A 19,836-nucleotide genomic window follows, 5' to 3' on the forward strand; every position below is an offset into this window, starting at 1 on the left:
AGATCAATCCAAATATATCAAACCAGGAAGAAATCCCTTTAAACCCTTTTATTTGGAGAAAATCACATCCTCCATCTTTGGTTATTGGAAATCCAGCAGCATCTTTAAGAACCAGAAGGCAAATGAATAATGAATATATGCATACTGCTTTTATTTATCAGGATGAACCAAAGAAAATTGAAGAAGCTCTTTTGGATCCAAGTTGGATTGAAGCTATGCAAGAAGAACTGAATCAATTCAAAAGGAAGGAAGTTTGGTTTCTAGTACCTAGACCATCTCACCAAGCTGTTATTGGAACTCGGTGGGTATTTAGAAACAAATTAAATGAAGAAGGCACATTGATTAGAAATAAAGCAAGACTGGTGGCTCAAGGTTTCAGACAAGAGGAATGAATCGACTATGATGAAACTTTTGCACCAGTAGCAAGGCTCGAAGCTATCAGAATATTTTTGGCCTTTGCTGCTTTTAAGAATTTCAAAGTTTATCAAATGGATGTGAAGAGTGCTTTCCTAAATGGTCTACTACAAGAAGAGGTCTACGTCGAACAGCCTCCAGGTTTTATTGATCATTTTTCACCTCATCATGTATTCAAATAACACAAAGCCCTGTACGGTTTAAAACAGGCACCTAGAGCGTGGTATGATACTCTGTCACAACTTCTTACTAATCATGATTTTACAATTGGCACAGTCGACAAAACTTTGTTCACCTTAGTCAAGAATAAGCATATTTTATTGGTACAAATTTATGTTGATGACATTATTTTTGGGTCAACTAACCCCAAACTGTGTGCAAAGTTTGCTAAATTGATGCAGGATCAGTTTGAAATGAGCATGATGGGAGAATTAACATTCTTCCTAGGACTACAGATCAAGCAACTTGATACTGGAATTTTTATAAATCAAGCTAAGTATACCAAGGAGTTACTGAAAAAGTTTGGTATGGACGCATGCTCTGCTGCTTCTACTCCAATGAGCTCATCTACCAAGCTTGATAAAGATGAAAGTGGAATTTCAGTAGAGGTAACTCAGTATCGTGTTTTTATTGGCTCACTATTGTATCTTACTGCCAGTAGACCTGATATCTTATTTGCTGTATGCATTTGTGCAAGATTTCAATCTAACCCCAAGCAATCTCATTATATTGCTGCTAAACGTATTCTGAAGTACTTAAAAGGAACTCAAAATGTCGGCTTATGGTATCCCAATGATTCATCTTTCAATCTTATTGGATATTCAGATGCTGATTATGCATGTTGCAAACTAGACAGAAAAAGCACAAGTGGTTTTTGTCAATTCCTTGGTGATAGGCTGATCTCCTGGTTTAGTAAAAAGCAGACTTCCATAGCTACGTCTACTGCAGAAGCAGAATACCTTGCTACTGGAAGTTGCTGCTCTCAAATACTATGGATGCAACAACAACTCAAAGACTATGGAATTCAAGCCTCTGAATCACCTATCTTCTGTGACAATACTAGTGCCATTGCAATCACGCAAAATCCAGTACTTCATTCCAGAACGAAGCACATCGACATCAGACATCATTTTATAAGAGATCATGTGCAGAAGAAGGACATTCATCTGGAATACGTTTCTACTGATTTACAAGCAGCAGACATCTTTACAAAACATCTGCCTGAGAATAAGTTTTCTTATTTTCGTAATATACTCGATTTAATTGATTTAACTTGACTTTATTGATGTTATCATTGAATATTGTCAATTTATTGCACTAACATTGTTTTACTTGCAGAAAAGTAAAGGAACAACATGTCACAACCATTATTATTTTATTTAGAATGTAATCGAAACCAGGTTATACTGTCTAAGTCATTTTCCACGGAGTCTTGCCACTTGGAAATCCAGTTACTCAACTCATGACTTCTAATCCTTTGAAAGGATTCTGCACTGGAAATCTTTTCAAGCAGATGCCATTCCTTCCAAAGCATCATCTATAGCAGAACTCTATCAATAGCAAGCTCAGAAACCTGATCAACTTCAATCTCCTGTTTGTACTTCCTGGCTCTTGCTCTTTGAGCAGTAGTAGAACTCAAACCATTCCGATACACATTCTGCAGCTCCTGCACCTTGAACCATATGGACATGACCTTTATCCAGACATATTCTTCTATGGTTCTCTTCAAAGTTTCCAGATGTGGAAGTGTCTCTGGTGTTACCAAGACATGAGTGCTGCTATAGGCATCCGAATTGCTTGAGTCTGACATATCGAATTATTGTTTTCCTAACAACTTGTTGTCATATTATTTATAGAGAGGTTACATTTAATGGTAAAGAAGTTGAAGAGTTTCAAGTCAACCGAACCGTTCTACTGATTTACACAGACTGAGTTTCTCGTATTTTTTTTATTATTTTCATCATTCATTCATTCAATGAAAGCAGTAGATAAACAAGATATGACTAAATAAGATTTTTTTTTCATTCATAAAACCAGAAGCATTACAGAAAGTTTATCTACTACATTTGTTGATATCTGCAGCTTGAAGTACTTCGTGCAAAGTACTTCAGCAGAAACCTATCTAAGGACTGCTGGGAACCCCTCTCCTTGAATGATTGTGGTTGTGGGAGAAGTGATTCCACAACCTAGTCCTAATAATTTTGAACAATCTTACTGATTGTTCATGTTATAAACTGAGGATTTTCTTCTCAGCCCTCATATCTTGAAAAATGATGTCTTCAAACATCTTCTTACGAGACGCTGGAAGTTGCTTCTGGAAATCCTTTGCTGATTCAGACTCTGGAGAAGACTCCGAGAGATCGTTTGAACTGCTCATTTGTTCTGATTTGATGAAAAGTTTAAATGACTTATTTTGTGAAAGTGCAGGCATGCATTTTTATAGAGTCTTGGGAAGCTATAGAGACGGCGGTCTGACTACACGAATACCAAGATACATCTATCCTTTCCTCAGATATCATATCTTCGCATTTATTAGTTGCATTGATTTAGGGGGAACATTATCTTAGTCAGACTAAGATTTTCGTTTTTTTAAGTAATAGATAGAATATTTGTCTTTTCGATAAAACAACGTGTCTGCTGGTTTCATCAAAGTGCTGAAAATATTTCAGTACCCTATCACTTCTAGCAGACGTTATCATAAAACGACAAATCTTCTTCTGATTATTTTCAATAACCTATTGGATAGCCCGCTCTTTTAAAAAATTTTTAAATCATTAGTTTTGCTGACACCATCTGCTTAACTTTTCAGTTACTCAACCGCAAATATATTGACACGTGTCCTTATGTTTCCCTGACGGCTGTACAATTTTAAATATTAACCGCCTCTTTAATCTCTTTTCATTTTTACGCTTCCAGTATTCTGATCATCGACTACTGCTTTCTCTTGCACTCATATTCTCATCAAATCCTCTTTACTTACAGAAATGGTCGGAGCTTACACCTTGAATGCTTACCAAGTCAACTTTGCGTATGTCCTTACTATCAAGGATGAGAACCTTCTCAAGATGTTCCAAGTTATTGAAAAATCAGGACTCAGAAAATTCTTGGAAGCACCTGCTGTGATATACAAAACTGCCCTTCTGGATTTTTATGCTAAGGCGACTGTGGAAGAAGGGAAAATCATGTATTCCCAGGGTGGTGCATCCATCTCTATTGATGCTGCTTTGCTTGGATCAACCTTCCTTCTCCCTTTTTCAGGGATCAATGAACTTTCTGAAATTTCCAAGGAAGAAATGTCTACTGCTCTACTGAACTTCTCAGCTTCTGGAGAAGAACTATCTCCGTCCTGTTTCAAGAAGCTGTTGAAGATAGAATTTCAAGTACTTGCTGATATTGTTGCCAAAGCACTGTTAGTCAAAGCCGGAACGTTCGATCGGCTAACTAAAGAAAAAGTTCAAGTGATGGTAGCCATCACTTCTGGATATAAGGTGGATTGGAGTCGTTTTCTTTTCAAAATAATGAAAGAAATGGTGTTCAGAAGGAGTTCTAGTTTCGTTGTGCAGATCAGCCAAATGCTTAAGGATGTTGGTTTTGCTCTTACTTCTGATTTGGACGCCTCGTACGTCACAATGGCAGATGCTGATAATGTGCTTGCATTAAGACCAAAGCCAACCGTGGGTGAGTTTATTGCTTTGAAAAAGGAAGTGGGAGATGCTCCAGCTGAGGCTCTAGCACCTCAGAAGAAAATAAAAAAAAGAGAGTGGCTATCTCCACTGATTCTGATAAAACATTTTCTGAGGAGTCTGTTGCTCCTATTCAACCATCTCTACCACCTACTCCCAACAAGAAGAAAGCTCGCACTGTTCTTCGAATCAAGAAGACAACAACAATCTCTGAGTTGGACACTGTTCCGTTGAGACAAGTGTTTCCAAAAGCTGTTTCTGCTGCACCACCAACCATCTCGGTCTCTAAACCAATTGCTGTTTTTGCTACCATAACATCTACTTCTTCAACTGTCAGACCCGTGTCTGGGATCGTTATTCGTGAATCAACTGTCGGGTCTTCTGCTTTTCGACCCATGATGACTGCCTCATCGACCGGAAAAGGCAAAGAAAAACTTCTTGACGAACCACAATTTCCAGCTGCCAAATCGACTGTTTCTACTGGCATTGCTCTTCATTTGAAAGAAATTGAAAATTCTGCAAATGAAGAAATGACTTTCTTTGATGAATGGCACAAGGTTCGGATATTTCATCCCCTCTAGTTTTTTAGAACACCAGGAACTTTTGGAAGACTGGTAAAATATGAGAGAAAGGTCTTTGAATTTGCAAAGACAGAAAATGTGATTGAAGCGATGAGACGTCGCAGTTTCATTTTTGAGCAGATTAAACGTCAGAAGCTGGAATCAATTCAGTAGGCCTTATTCCAGATCTTGATCAGATTAAGCCAGTTGAGGAAAGAACTATAGCTCCTACAGAAGCTAAGGTTTCCAGTACTCCTGCATCTCCCAAGGTGCCTACTCAGTCCTCTTCTTTCATATCTGTTCGTGAACTGGCATCAGTGGATGAAGTTATTCAATCTATCACTCGAGATGATTCTGCGGTACCAGACTTCATTCCACCCGATAAATCAGTTCCACCAATAGTCCAATCAGCAAATCAACCCGAGGAAGAATCGCATGCTGCTCAATCTCCCTCATTGTCAAATTTGGAGATATTCTCAATTGAACATCAAGAGGAGATGGTCGCAATCTTGAAAGATCCGATTCCACCCGTTGAACAGCTGGAGCCAATGGAAGTTGGTCACTCAGCAGAAAGCACACTTCCTGAACCCTCTGCTGTTATTGAAGAAATTTCTACTGCTCCATCTGCTGCTGAGGAGACTATTGCAGCACATACTTTCTCTACTGCTCCAGAAGCAAGCTCTTCTGCACCTGGTCCTTCTACTGCTCTGCTGGACGCGATCCCTCCTACTGCTCCACCCCAGCTTACAACCTCTACTGCATTGGTTGTGTCTGTCTCTGACTCTGCTGCTCATATTGCCCATGTTGTCGAAATCAAACAGCGTATGCTCACTAGGACTCCATCTCCGGAACCATAAATCTTTAACATGGAATTTGAGATAGAAGCTCTGCAAAGAAATCTCAACAATGTTAGACCTTTTTTATTGTGGTGATGAGAATCAAAACCTGTAGGAATAACTCGAACCAGAAGTTAATGCAAAGCAGTAGCTCTTGACTCGCTTTACCAGAAGCAGTACTTCAGTTAGTGTTCAACAGCTTAGTATATCAGTAGCAGAACTTAGCTTTACTGTATCAGTACTTAACAGCATTTCACTCAATCGTTCCTATCTTAAATGTTACCGTTACTTTACCTAGTACCAAGTATTAATTGCACCATTAAATGCTGTACGAAGTCATTTAATTCGCTTTGCCCATTTTGGTAAGTAACAAACTGATTGTGTTGAAAGATTTTTGCAGGATCCATAAGGAATAAAGCTGTTTCTTTCAGAAATCAAAAGAGCCGTTTTTGATTATAGACGTTGGATTCAAGTTATCTATATATATGGATCAAAACCATTTAGAGATGCTCGCTGATCATTTTTACCTATCCAATACTACATTGAGCAACCGCGAATCAATCTTCATCTTCCAAGCTCAAAATTGCAGAAAAACAGTACACGCTTCATATTTCATCTGATCTTTGGAGATCATTTTGTACTGCTGTTTCTTTATCTCTTCAGGCAAAACAATTTTATTATACTTTGAGAGAAGAGATTGTAAAACTGGAAAAGAGTCTTTTCCAGAACCCTGTTGTATTTAATCTTTGTGTTGAGTTACTAAGAGTTTCAGTAGGCAAAGGATAAGCCCTATTGAAGTGGGTGTGTACTGTAAAAACCAAAGTCTTTTAGTGATACCTTCTGGAAACAGAAGAAGGGGAGACGTAGAAGATTTTATCTTCGAACTTCCAGAAACAACTATTGTTTTATTGCCTACTGTTACTACTATTTTCACCCGACTCCATTGGATCGTTTCCGCACTTACTTTAGTGATTTGCTGGAATTACACTCGAACAAGAACAGCTACAATCTCTAACAGGATTCTAGCACCTTTTGTAAAAATTTATCATCAAAGGAGAAGAGTTTATTTACCCCCCTCTAAACTCTACATCGATCCCCAACAGAGTAAGATTAGGGAAGTTATTTAAAAAAAATAACCACTCCCTCCATAAATTCAAATTACCAATTTAAATTGTTTGGGTCGGGTCGGGTCGGCCCTCATGGGCGATCCATTACCATTAACCCATATATATATAAATTCTTACATCTCCCACTTGCACATGAGGGCTAGACATCTTGCCTAGATTTATCACAATCATATATCTCCAATTTTATACAAGCAAATGGATCGTGTGACCAACGAGCATATTAAATAAGAGCTCAGAGCCATACACCGGTTAAGGATATGTAGCAGCTCAATTCAAAACATATTTATGAGGACATTTTACTCGTTATACCTCAGATTTATTTTATTACACTAATCAACGTATCTCTTGTCCCAAAATAAAATAAAAAGAGCATACTTGATTCAAAATTATTTATCTCTGTATGTATTCACAATTATGTTCTAACAACGAAGTTAAACATAATTATCCGGCTTGTGAATACAAAATAAGTGTCAAAATAAATCTTCCTTTCCCACTAGAATCTTTCAATCTTTATTTTAGCTGCTTTCTTAGACATGTACCGCATTACCGAATCATCCATAGCTATTGGTATCATGCTAAAGTAGCATCAATAAAATAATATTAAAGAGACTGTTGAAAGTCTTAAGGGTATAATATTAAGTTTATTTATATAAACCTATGGATCTCACACAATGATGTGGGACTCGAATAATCATTATCCAAATGGTCACTCCAGCACACGCGGTATGAAACACGTGCTACGATGTGTTTCTTCCTCTTTAAAATATGTATGTCACAAAAAAATATTCACATTGTACAGATCTTAGTTCAAGTGCATCTCAACACTTAACTTGAGTTTTCTTTTTACTTATCCTCCAACATGTATCAATATAAAGAAAACTCTAATCTGGCTATAAGACAAGATAAATGGATTGTGGGAATATCCATTTCGATTACAATAAAATCTACATAAGTAATCTCATCTTGGTAATATATACCAAGGCAACATATGTATGGATTTGTTCTCAACAAAACCAATATCGTCTCATCTCTGCATGTTTCTCAGCACCAGAGGTGATTGCTAGTGTGAGAGAGCCAATCTCAACTTGTCAGACAGACGTTCAATTTTCAGATTAATAATTCATAAAGTGTACACATTACACATAATGAAAACATCATTATAATAATGAGTACAATGTCTTAAATACATGTGTTTAGTTACAATCATATCCTACGTAGTTCAAGAGATCTGATATGATCTATAAATATGTCTCTTGGTATTGGCTTAGTAAACGGATCAGACACCATCATGCGTGTAGGAATGTATTTCAAAATCACTTCTTTCTTTTACTATATCTCTGATAAAGTTGTACTTCGTGTCAATGTGTTTGGTTTTTCCATGGTATTTGGGGTCTTTTGTGTAAGCAATTGCCGATTGACTATCACAATAAATTGTTAAAGCTCCCACTGAACTGCTTACTGATACCCAAATGACATAGGAATCTCTTTAACCAAACACTTTCTTGCACTGCAGAAGCACATGCCACAAATTCTGCTTCCATTGTGGATAGTGATACACAAGTTTGTTTATTGCTTCTCCAAGAGATGCATCCATTATTTAGCAAGAAAGCATAACCAGAAGTTGATTTACGCTCATCTAAATCACCACCCCAATCAGCATCTGTGTATCCTTTCAGTGTTAAATATTTTCCTTGATAACAAAGAAAGTAATCTGTAGTGACTTTTAGGTATCTTAGAATCCTTTTAACTGCACTCCAGTGTCTTCTTCCTGGATTAGATTGATACCTGCTGACAAGACCCACGACATAACAAATATCGGGACGAGTACACATCATTGCATACATTAAACTCCCAACAGCACTAGAATATGGCACTTTAGACATCTCATGGATTTCTTCAGAAGTGTTTGGGCACATTTCACGACTTAAGTTTTCACCTTTGGCCACATGAGTATCAATGGGTTTGCAATTTGACATTTTAAATCGTTCTAGAATCTTTTTAATGTAGGATTTTTGAGACAGTGCAAGAAGTCTCTTAGAACGATCTCTGTGAATTTTAACACCTAGGATGTAATCTGCCTCACCCATATCCTTCATTTCAAAATTTGAGGATAACCATTTCTTAATGGTTTTTATATACTCATTGTCATTCCCAGCTAACAATATGTCATCGACATAAAGAGATAGAATCACAAACCTTTTATTGGATCTTTTCACATATACACAATGGTCTTCATCTATCATAATGAAGTCATATGAAATTATTGCTCTGTGAAATCTCAAATACCATTGTCTAAAAGACTGCTTAAGGCCATAAATTGATCTATTCAATTTACAAACTTCGTTTTCTTGACCTTTAACAACGAAACCTACTGGTTGTTCCATGTAGATTTCTTCCTCAAGTTCTCCATTGAGGAAAGCCGTCTTTACATCCATTTGATATAATTCTAAATCCAAATTAGCAAATATGGCCAATAATAAACGAATAGAAGTAAATCTCACTACTGGTGAAAAGGTTTCTTCATAATCAATACCCTCTTGTTGAGTATAACCTTTTGCCACTAGTCGAGCCTTATACCTCTCTATAGTCCCATCAGACTTTCGCTTAATTTTGAGAACCCATTTGTTCCCAATAGCTTTACGTCCCTTTGGAAGTTCAACTAGTTCCCAAACTTGGTATGATTTCATTGAATCCATTTCTTCTTCAATTGCATTCATCCATTTGTCCCTTGAAGGACAGGATATGTAACGTCCAGGAATTTAATTCACGTAACCTGAATGCATGCAATCTATGATTTTATTTTAAATTATATTTTTAATTATTTTATGCATTTTATGCATAATTCATACATGATAGTAATTATTTCACGAAATTTTAAAAGTTCATGCATTAGGGCTTCTAGATGTATTTCACACTTGAACGAGGAATGGGGACCGGACCGGAGAATTTTCAAGAAAATTATTTTAGTTACATGATTTATTTCTATTAATTAATATAAGTGTTTTTAAGTGTATTTTTTTAAAAATGAGATTTTTGGGGTATTTTACCCGCATGATTTTATGTTTTTAAGGTGCACAAATTTTATCGATTCAATGGACTTTTTGAGGGTTCAGTTAATATTTTCAAAAAACTTTCCAATACGAAATATTTTTCAAGAGTGTGTTTAGATTAAATGAACCTATTTTTAAGTTTTTTTGACTTAAATATTTTTTTAACTTCTAATTAAACAATTAAGACTCATTATTTACTAATTAATCATTTAAATATTATATTAATGACTACCCTACACCAGGGGCGGAGCTACCTGGGCTTCTGCCCGGCCTAAACCCAATTTTTTTTGAAAAAATTTATAGGTAAATTTTGTATAATTTTAGAATAATATGATATTAGCCCGTGTATATCAATTTAAAATATTAAAAAATTCTAGAGTTTAAAATTCTAGCCCGGGCGGAGCCATATTTCTGGCTCCGCCCCTGCCCTACACCATTTAAATCACCATCACCTATCCCTTTCATCATCATTCCTCTTGATTTCATTATTTTTCAGAGCCTTCCCCAGGTTTAAGTATCGGTTGTTGCTTGTTTTTCATGAGAGATTCATCCGGCTCTTCTCCATTTCCCCTTTCTTCCATCTTCTCGCATAAAAGATCAACAGGCACGCATTGTATCATTATTTCTGCATCATTCACGTCATATATGTGCTGTCATGTGTGTTATGTTAATGCATTTTCGGTATTGACATGGCAAAACTTTTATGCTTTTGGTTTGACACGAAAACCGTATGTTGTTGCATACATCTCACGTTTTGTTTTCTATGGTGCAAGGGGCTGCTGTTTTTAGTTGTTTAAGGGTCCTAGGATGAGTCTTGTTAGGATGGTTCATGGCCTGGAGTGGCAGCTAGGTTGCTGGAACTAGAAAAATATAGCCGCACATAATTGAGGTTCACGTAGGGGCTGTAGGTGTTGGATCTTTTTGTTTAGCGTATGGCTGGTCCAGGGCTCTTGGCTACGGTTTGGGGCATGTCTTAAGGTCTTAGTATGAGTCTTGGTGTGGTGGTTCATGAGCTGGTTGGCTGTAAAGAAGGCTGGAACTAAAAAAACTACAGCTGCACAGAATTGGGGTGCATGTAAGGGCTGTAGGTGTTTGATCTTATGGTTTCAGTTAGGGGCTAGGTTGGGGCTCTTGGCTATGATTTAGGCAGTCTCTAAGGGTCCTAGGATGAGCCTAATTAAGGTGGTTTGTGGTTTGGTTGGATGGAGAAAGCTGTACAACCACATACATGAAAGCTGCACAATTTGAGTCTCTTGTAGCTGCTGTCATGGTTCTGATTTTTTTGGGGGCTTAGGTGATGGTTTTGAGTTAAAAAGGGCTTAACCATGGTCTTAAGTTATGTCTAAGAGTCGAGTCTAGGGCCTGGTTTGGGTCTGGTTCGAGTCGGTTTAAGCATGAAGTAGTTAGAAGCATGCTAGGGTCATGGCTAGAGTTGGGCGATGGCTTGCTGGAATTTCCAGCAGCTGTTCAAGGTCTTATTAGTTTCTAAAGGTCTGGTTTTGAGGTTTTTAGGACCTTTTAGATGTTTTTAAGGTATGGTAAAAGTTTGGGGAAGTTTTGGTTAAGTTTCGGTCCGATTCGGGTTAAAACCGGGACCCCGGTCCAAGTTTTAAAACGAATCGGTTAGGTTGTAAAATGAGCTCGAGTTTACATCTATGAATGCTTTTAAATATGTTTTGGGACATTTTAAGGAGTTTGGTAAGCTTCGGGTAAATTTAGAGGTCTAGGGGTAAACGAAAATTTTTGGGTTTCCAGGGGCAAAATGGTCATTTTGCACCCGGGGTGAAATTTTGGTCCTGACAGCGCTCTGAGCACATTTTATCATGTTTTAAATGTTTATGCATTATGTTTACGATTTTTACGCAATTATGATAAATACGGTGCATGCTTGGTTTAAAGGAAAAAAATTACGTATATGCATGATTTTATTAAGTGATGAATATGATGACACGTTTTGAAGGAAGTGATTTAGTTGTGACTAACACGATGACACGATGACATGATGATATGATTGGAGATATCGTGAGGGAAAAGGCCCCAGAGGGAGCCCGTTTACGAGAGAAGGCCCCAGAGGGAGCCCGACGATCGTATTTCCATTGACATGATATGATGATATGATAGGCCAAGACCCAGTTGACGGGTGAAAGTGTCGCTGGTGTCCCCGCCGCCCAGTACTATGGTTACACGTAGATGGATCCATATACATAAACGTGTCGTGTAAAATTATATCGTATTAAAGCATGTCATCTCATGTCATCATATACGTATACATTTTCTTTTTAATTGAATTCAGTTCATTAGCTGTGACTTTCGTATCATCATGAGGAAAATTTGCAAATATCCTCGGTCAACTATTTAATTAAGAAAATGACCTCCTCGTGTGTATTTGAAATACACACGAGGATGTTCGGTCAACTATTTAATTAAGAAAATGACATCCTCGTGTGTATTTCAAATACACACGAGGAGGTCATTTTCTTAATTAAATAGTTGACCGAGGTTATTTTGCAAATTTTTCTCATGATGATACGAAAATCACGGCTAATGAACTAAATTCAAATAAAAAAAAAATGTATACGTATATGATGACATGAGATGACATGCTTTAATACGATATGATTTTACACGACACGTTTACGTATATGATAACATGAGATGACATGTTTTGACACGTATATGATGATATGAGATGACATGATATGAGATTGCATGATTTGACACGACATGATTTTATACGACATGTTTATGTTCATGTTTTTAAGTTCATGAAAGATATGTTGGCTTTAAACTTTTTAAGTTCATGAAAGATATGTTAAGTATGATATTTTTCACTGTTGTGTGCCTGTATATGTACTTGTTATTCCTGGTACAGGTGTGCTGAGTCTTTAGACTCACTAGGCTTGTGTGATGCAGTGAGCTTCATGATGAGGAGATTGGAGGTGCCGAACTCTGAGTAGGCAGACCTGGTGGGGTGACACGACCCGAGGACCACCTGTTTTCCGCATTACAATTTATGAGATTAAGAGGAGATGAATATTTTCATACGTTGATGACTTTAAGATTTTTATTAGTTAATGTTTTTGTATGATTATGGATGAGTTTGGTTATTTTAAACTGCGCTATTTTTATGGTCAAATAAATACGATTATTTTAAATGATATTTGGAATATGTGAGCTTTATAAAAAAAAGTATATTTCCGTACTTTTTAAACTAGTAGACGTTACAGGATAGAGCCTCACCTATGTTTTTAGGCTCTTCATCATCTATTGCAGATATGATATAAGCATGCCCTTCAATCTCATAGTGACGTTTGGGCATACCTTTCCTATTACTCTTTCGAAGTTGGGGATCAAATGAATCAAAATGATCATGATTGCTCCCACTAGGATCACATGAACCATTGTGATCATGATTGATCCCATTGGAATTAATCCCACTCGGATCAAATGAATCATTGTTATCAGGATTTCTCCAGTTGGAATCAAACAATAACTCATCTACTTGAGCTTTTGATGATTCATTTGGCAACAATTCATTATTTGAATTATATAACTCAAATAAAGGTTCATTCCCCTTTATTTCACCTTTCTTAGGAAAGTTATTCTCCAGAAATTTTACATTTCACGAATCAATCTCAGTAATGTTTCCATCTTCTTGTTCACCAATGAACATGTAACCCTTAGAATGCTCAGAGTATCTTACAAAAATACATTTCTTTCCTCGAGGACCCAACTTTCCATATTTACTTATTGAGTCATAAATATATGCAGCTGACCCCCAAGGTATAAGGTTATTTAGGTCTGGTTTTCTACCAGTCCATAGTTCATATGGCGTGGAAGGAACTAACTTTGAAGGCACCTTGTTTAGTATATAGGCCGCAGTTAATAAAGCATCTCCCCAAAAGGAAATAGGCAAATTAGCTTGCGCCATCATGGACCTTGTCATGTCTAACAATGTTCTATTCCTTCTTTCAGCAATACCATTTTGCTGAGGTGTGTAAGGAATGGTCAATTGTCTAATTATGCCCTTTTCATTACATAGATCCTTGAATTGATCAGACAGATATTCACGGCCTCTGTCAGTTCTCAAGGCCTTTATTGTCTTATCCATTTGATTTTCTAATTCATTTGTATAACGTCTAAAACATTCCAATGCTTCAGATTTATGTGAAATCAAATAGACATGACCATAACGAGTGAAATCATCTATAAATGTAATGAAGTAAGAAGCTCCATGTCTAGCCTTCACATTCATTGGACCACATATATCTGAATGAATCAATTGCAATGGAAATTCTGCCCTGATTGCTTTTCCAAATGGTTTTCGTGTCATTTTACCAGCAAGACAGTGTTCACAATCCAACAAATCAAGTTTAGACAAAGAACCTTAAAGTTCTGCTTTGATTAGTCGATTCATCCTGTCTTTTCCAATGTGACCTAATCTAGCATGCCAACTATAAGCATCCACATTTGCATTACTAGATGAACAAACATTTAACGAAACACAACGATCAACATAATAGTTAAACATTTGTCTGTCACAATCCAGCACGATAAAACCATTTTTAATATGTCCACAACCATAATACATATTGCCATAGTAAATACGAACAATATCACAATTAAAGTTCAAACTGAATCCTAGTCTTAAAATAACAACAACAGTTACTAGATTTCGTCGAATCTCTGGTGCATAGAGGACATCATGTAAGATAAGAGTCCGGCCACCATGCAACTCTAGTTTGCAAGTACCGATGCCTCTGAATTCAACTTTCGCATTATTTCCTACATATATCCATCTCGTGCCACAAGGAACTCGACGAAAATCTACAAACGCTTCACGGTCTCTAGTTACATGGTCTGTTGCTCCTGAGTCTACAATCCACACAGGATAAGATTCAGTTAGTAAAACAGTACTAGAGACACATATAGTACTCACAAAAGCGTTAGTACGTGCTACCTTTTTAGGCTCAAGGCACTCACGAGCGAAATGACCAAATGCTTGGCAATTGAAGCACTTAATTTTGCTCTTATCTTTCTTCTTCCCAAACCTCTTACGCTTGTTCTTTTGGTTTGGCTTGAAGTTATTCTTCTTAGACCCTTCCACAACATTCTTCCCTTTCCAGTTTTTCTTCCATTCTTAAAGCGTTTAAAGCCCGAAGCTTTCTTGGAACTAGATTCAGCCACAAAAGCACTTGCTATGGACTTAGCAGCACCAAGCCGCTCATCCTCAAGCTCAACATGTCGAGCAGCATCAGAGAAAGTCTTAATGCTATCATTGTGAGTCAGATTGACTTTCAGATGCTCCCACTTTTCAGGAAGAGATCGGATCAAAGCTTGAAACTGTTGCTCATCAGAGAGGATATGACCAGCTGAAGTCAATTCACGTATCATGTTTGACATAGTTCTCAAATGTTGTTTGATGCTGTGATCAGCCTGTTTCTTGTAAGTGTCAAACTTGATAATCAATTTCCTCAGACGAGAGACAGTAGTACCTCCATATTTCTCTCTCAGGTACACCCAAATGTCATGAGCAGTGAGATGTTGTTCACATTCATGGATGAGATCATCAATCACAGAACTAACCAATATAGCACGAGCAGTGGAATCTTTCTTTTTCTATGACTGGTAAGCTTCCTGATCTCTCATCTGCTGAGCAGTGTTTCCCACACCGGGATCCTGCATGACTTGGTTGATGCCTTCTAAGGCATCTTGCTCATCAAGCACATACTCAATCTTATGGCGCCAAGTATCATAGTTGTCACCATTCAGTTTGTCATCCTTGTTGAGATCAGCAATGATAGATTTTGATGCCATAATCTGTTTATTTTAGAGGTGATAACACATGTTAATGCTCATTAAATGTACACTTTAGTTTTTACTTAAAATTAGCATCTATAATGATTTTAACATAAGGCATAGACTCGAAAGTTCACTAAGTTCCCAATCATCATCTACAATCCTAATGTTGCATCATTATAGATTTAATTTCTAAGTAACAAAAAAAATATCAATTGATTTTAGGTGAGAATAACTCAAAATCTTCCAACCTAAAAACTCCCACTTAATTTGGAATATCTCAATAAATTCCAAATAAACATATGTAGATAAACATATATTAAAATTTTCATACATCATAACAATCTCTCATTCTCAATATAATTGCCAAACTATCCTTTGATATTAAACAAATGAAACTCTTATTATGGATCACATGTAGCCATAAATTTTTTTTTTTTATTTATCTATGCCATTCATAAACTTCAAAAAAAATTGCACCATTTTCAAATGGTTACCGACATATACCATTTTAAAACGGTAACAGTCTCACATTCATCTATATATGAACAAAGAATATTCAATTTTCTCAAATAAAATTTGTAAATCTCTTCATGTTCATAATCATGAAGCATCGAATTCTTAACTTTTGCATGTAAAATATACATAGGTAATATTTACATAACCATGTCATGTCCAATGTCCAGTGGTTCATTTTAAAAAAATGAAAACGTGCCACCATGAAGCAAGATGAAAACGTGGTGCATGCGGTAATTTCATGAATTGATTCAATGAAGTAGATTCAATATTTTACAATCCAAAACAAAAAAATACACCGCTTGACTATATTGCAACAAATATATTTATACGGAAGTCAAATTCATTTTTTTTTTCTTTGTCCTTCGGAAAAACACAGTGACCGAATATCAATTTCCAATTGAAACAACAAATATATCACTTTCGTTTGGACCCATCATTTTCAATTAATGAACAAAAAAAACTTCCCAATCAAATTAATAAATTGGAAAACAAGTTAGAACATCAACTAACCTGGCTCTGATACCAATGACGGAAATCATACACTCGAATTTCGCATATGATTATCGAATAAATTCATACTTTAATTTAGGATCTTTGTAGTTGATTTACTAACCTTGTTCCGGAGATATTAATACACTTCAATGTCACGACCCGATCACGAACGGAAGGGAATCGATTTTTTCACAATCCAAATGCTCAAATAATAGTGATATATTTGTTGCAATCTTTGAATGAATGTCTCGGCTATCTCCTCTTCAATTGTATATCATCAATCATGTTTTGGAGTAGGATTAGGGAAGTTATTTTAAAAAAATAACCACTCCCTCCATAAATTCAAATTACCAATTTGAATTGTTTGGGTCAGGTCGGGTCGGCCCTCATGGGCGATCCATTACCATTAACCCATATGTATATAAATTCTTACAGGAGGCAGAAAGCCCTGGACGGTGGGTTGTTGGAGATGGCCTTAGCTACTTTGATCAACACATTTGACCACAAAATCTTGTAATTTCTAAAACATAAAAAAAATTATTAAAAACACGAAGCAGACTAAAATGAAATTTACTAAAAAATTAAACGCAGGAAGTCTTTTTTTTATTATATAAAAAAATGAATTAAATGTATGTATTTATTTTTACATAAATATTTATCATATAAAAATATTAAAAATGCAGACAAAAGTGCTGCAAAGTATTTAGGTATAAAAGAGCATATTCCATATGCGATCATTCATGTACATGGATTTCCACATACTACGTGTTTCACAGTAATAATGTTAGTTGTAGCGCCTAGGGGTGTTCATTCGGGCCAATCCGCCCAAACCGAATCATTTAAATCGAATCGAATTAAACGATTTAGTTCGATTAACCGGGTTTAAAAATAATTTTTAAATTTATAGTTTCCTATATGTCATTGTTTAGATAAACTTATAATCCGTCCAAGTTTTTTCTTAAAAAATAACCAAGTATTCGAAATAAAAAGATAATATATTGAAATCAATCAATTAAATTTTCAATTTCAAGTAATTAAGTTTACTTTACCTAATTACCTATTTTAAATACATAAGATTGTTACAATATTTATTAATTATTATGACATAATGACTTAAATAAATTTAAAAGGACTTACATTAAACATGTAACTTGAAATTGATTTATTTAAATATAACATCTAAATTTTAATTCAATATATTTAAAATAATGTTTAATTCAAAACACAAATCAGAATAAAAGTTAAATACATATAATATTTTTGTCTTTGTAAAAGACACAAATAAGACAATACAAGTACAACTAAAATCCAAAAACTCATTAATAAACATACAACTTCCACAAATCACAAAGACTAGGTATACCGTGAGACGGTCTCACGAATCTTTATCCTGTGAGATGATCAACCCTACCGATATTCACAATAAAAAGTAATACTCTTAGCATAAAAAGTAATATTTTTTCATGAAGGACCTAAATAAGATATATGTCTCACAAAATACGATCCATAAGACCGTCTCATACAAGTTTTTGCCAATCACAAATTCACAAAATAAGAGATGACGATATGGAACTTATGATCAGGACTTTAAAATTAAATGATAAGTCCATGGATACAGGATTTTTGGCTTTTAGGAAATAGTAATATAATTATATATGTATTTTTAAAAAATCTTGTAGCGACCTATCAAAAAATAAAAATTTAAAAAACCGAAATTTTAGTTTGATTCGGTCTGGGTGATTAACCGAATTGTAAACACCTCTAACTCTCGTGCCCTCTACCCGGAGAACTACTTGCTTTATCAACTATTGCACGCGATATTAAACTTAATCAAAAGATAATCAGAGTATGTTTCCAATAATAAATAATCCCACGATTTGCAAATGACATGAAAGAACTTCTGCCATTTCGAAAATCATTAACTATATTCACAGACTGAAATTGAAAGACACAAAGTGGAATGTAGAAATCCTACTGGAACATGAGAAGCATTAAATTGAAACTAAAAGTTGCTGAAAATTGAGAAATATTGCAGAACAAATTTACTGAAATGTGTTGTTGATTGGAGTCGATCATTTTTTTTATCTTTCTTTATGTCAACTCCCCACTCTGACTCTCTCGGACTCTCCCTCCGATGAAACGTGTCTTGGTGGCCCATCCGATGAACTAACTCCTTCAACTGCAATTTTGAATGTGATGGGTCAGAATCCATTTCTTCACAACACCACTGTTGAGAAAGAATCCCTGCTAATGTATTGATCAAGATAACTGCCTAAGAACATGCAATCCAGAATACATATTCTTGTTCGCAACCTCAGAAAAATGAATAACGAATCAATGCCAACACACCCTGAAAGTAAAGAATTTAAGATACGAAATGTAGAGAACACAAGATTTACGTGGTTCGATCAATTCGATCTATATCCACTGGAGGCGATCTCATTAGGAAACATAGTGTCCGATTACAAGATCAATTTTGAATATCAAGCTCTAGCTACACTCAATCTACTCCTTAATCTCTCGGTGTTCTTCTCTTATGAATTACAGTAGAACACTTTCTTCTCTCGTCAAGCAGTAAGGATATAGCAGACTTCTATTCTTTTTCGCCAGCCCTTTATCAAGCAGATATCAGTTCTTATATCTTGAGCTTTCTTGGAGTATATATATCCCAACCGCTCTTGATCACAACTGAAACCTGGACTTACCCATCAATGAGCTCAGCTGACTAACTGCCAAGCCTTGACTCAATTGATTTTCGTAACCTACTGACTATGCAACTTAAATTTATGACACTAGAACAACAAATCTCCACCTTGTCATCAATTTAAGCTTATAATGAGGGCACTTCCTATCGCATCACTTTTATCAGGTGGTGCTGGGCTCGGTTATATTCACCAGTTCCATACAACGATGAAGCTTGTTTGTGGATATAACGTTAGTACACATTTCTGATGGATTATGTTCGGTACTTATCTTTTGGATATGCACTTCTCCGGATTCAATTATGTCTCTTACAAACTGGAGTTTAACATCTATGTGTTTTGATCTTTCATGAAAGACTTGGTGTTTGGATAAATGTATTGCACTTTGTTGTCACAATACACTGTCAGTAACACTTGTTCGAAACCAAGTTCTGTCATGAATCCTTTCATCCACTTTGCTTCCTTGAAGGCTTCTGTCACTACCATATATTCAGCTTCGATGGATGACAGAGCAACCAACACACTGCATTGTCATTCACCATGAATACATACCCCGACAAAGACTTCCTGGTGTCTATGATCCCTGCATAATCAGAGTCCAAGTAGCCTTTAATCGGATTTCCATTCACTGTGCCTGCTCTGTACATCAGTCTA

Source organism: Primulina tabacum, chromosome 9, assembly GCF_025594145.1.
Source record: "Primulina tabacum isolate GXHZ01 chromosome 9, ASM2559414v2, whole genome shotgun sequence".
Classification (NCBI taxonomy): Eukaryota; Viridiplantae; Streptophyta; class Magnoliopsida; order Lamiales; family Gesneriaceae; genus Primulina; species Primulina tabacum.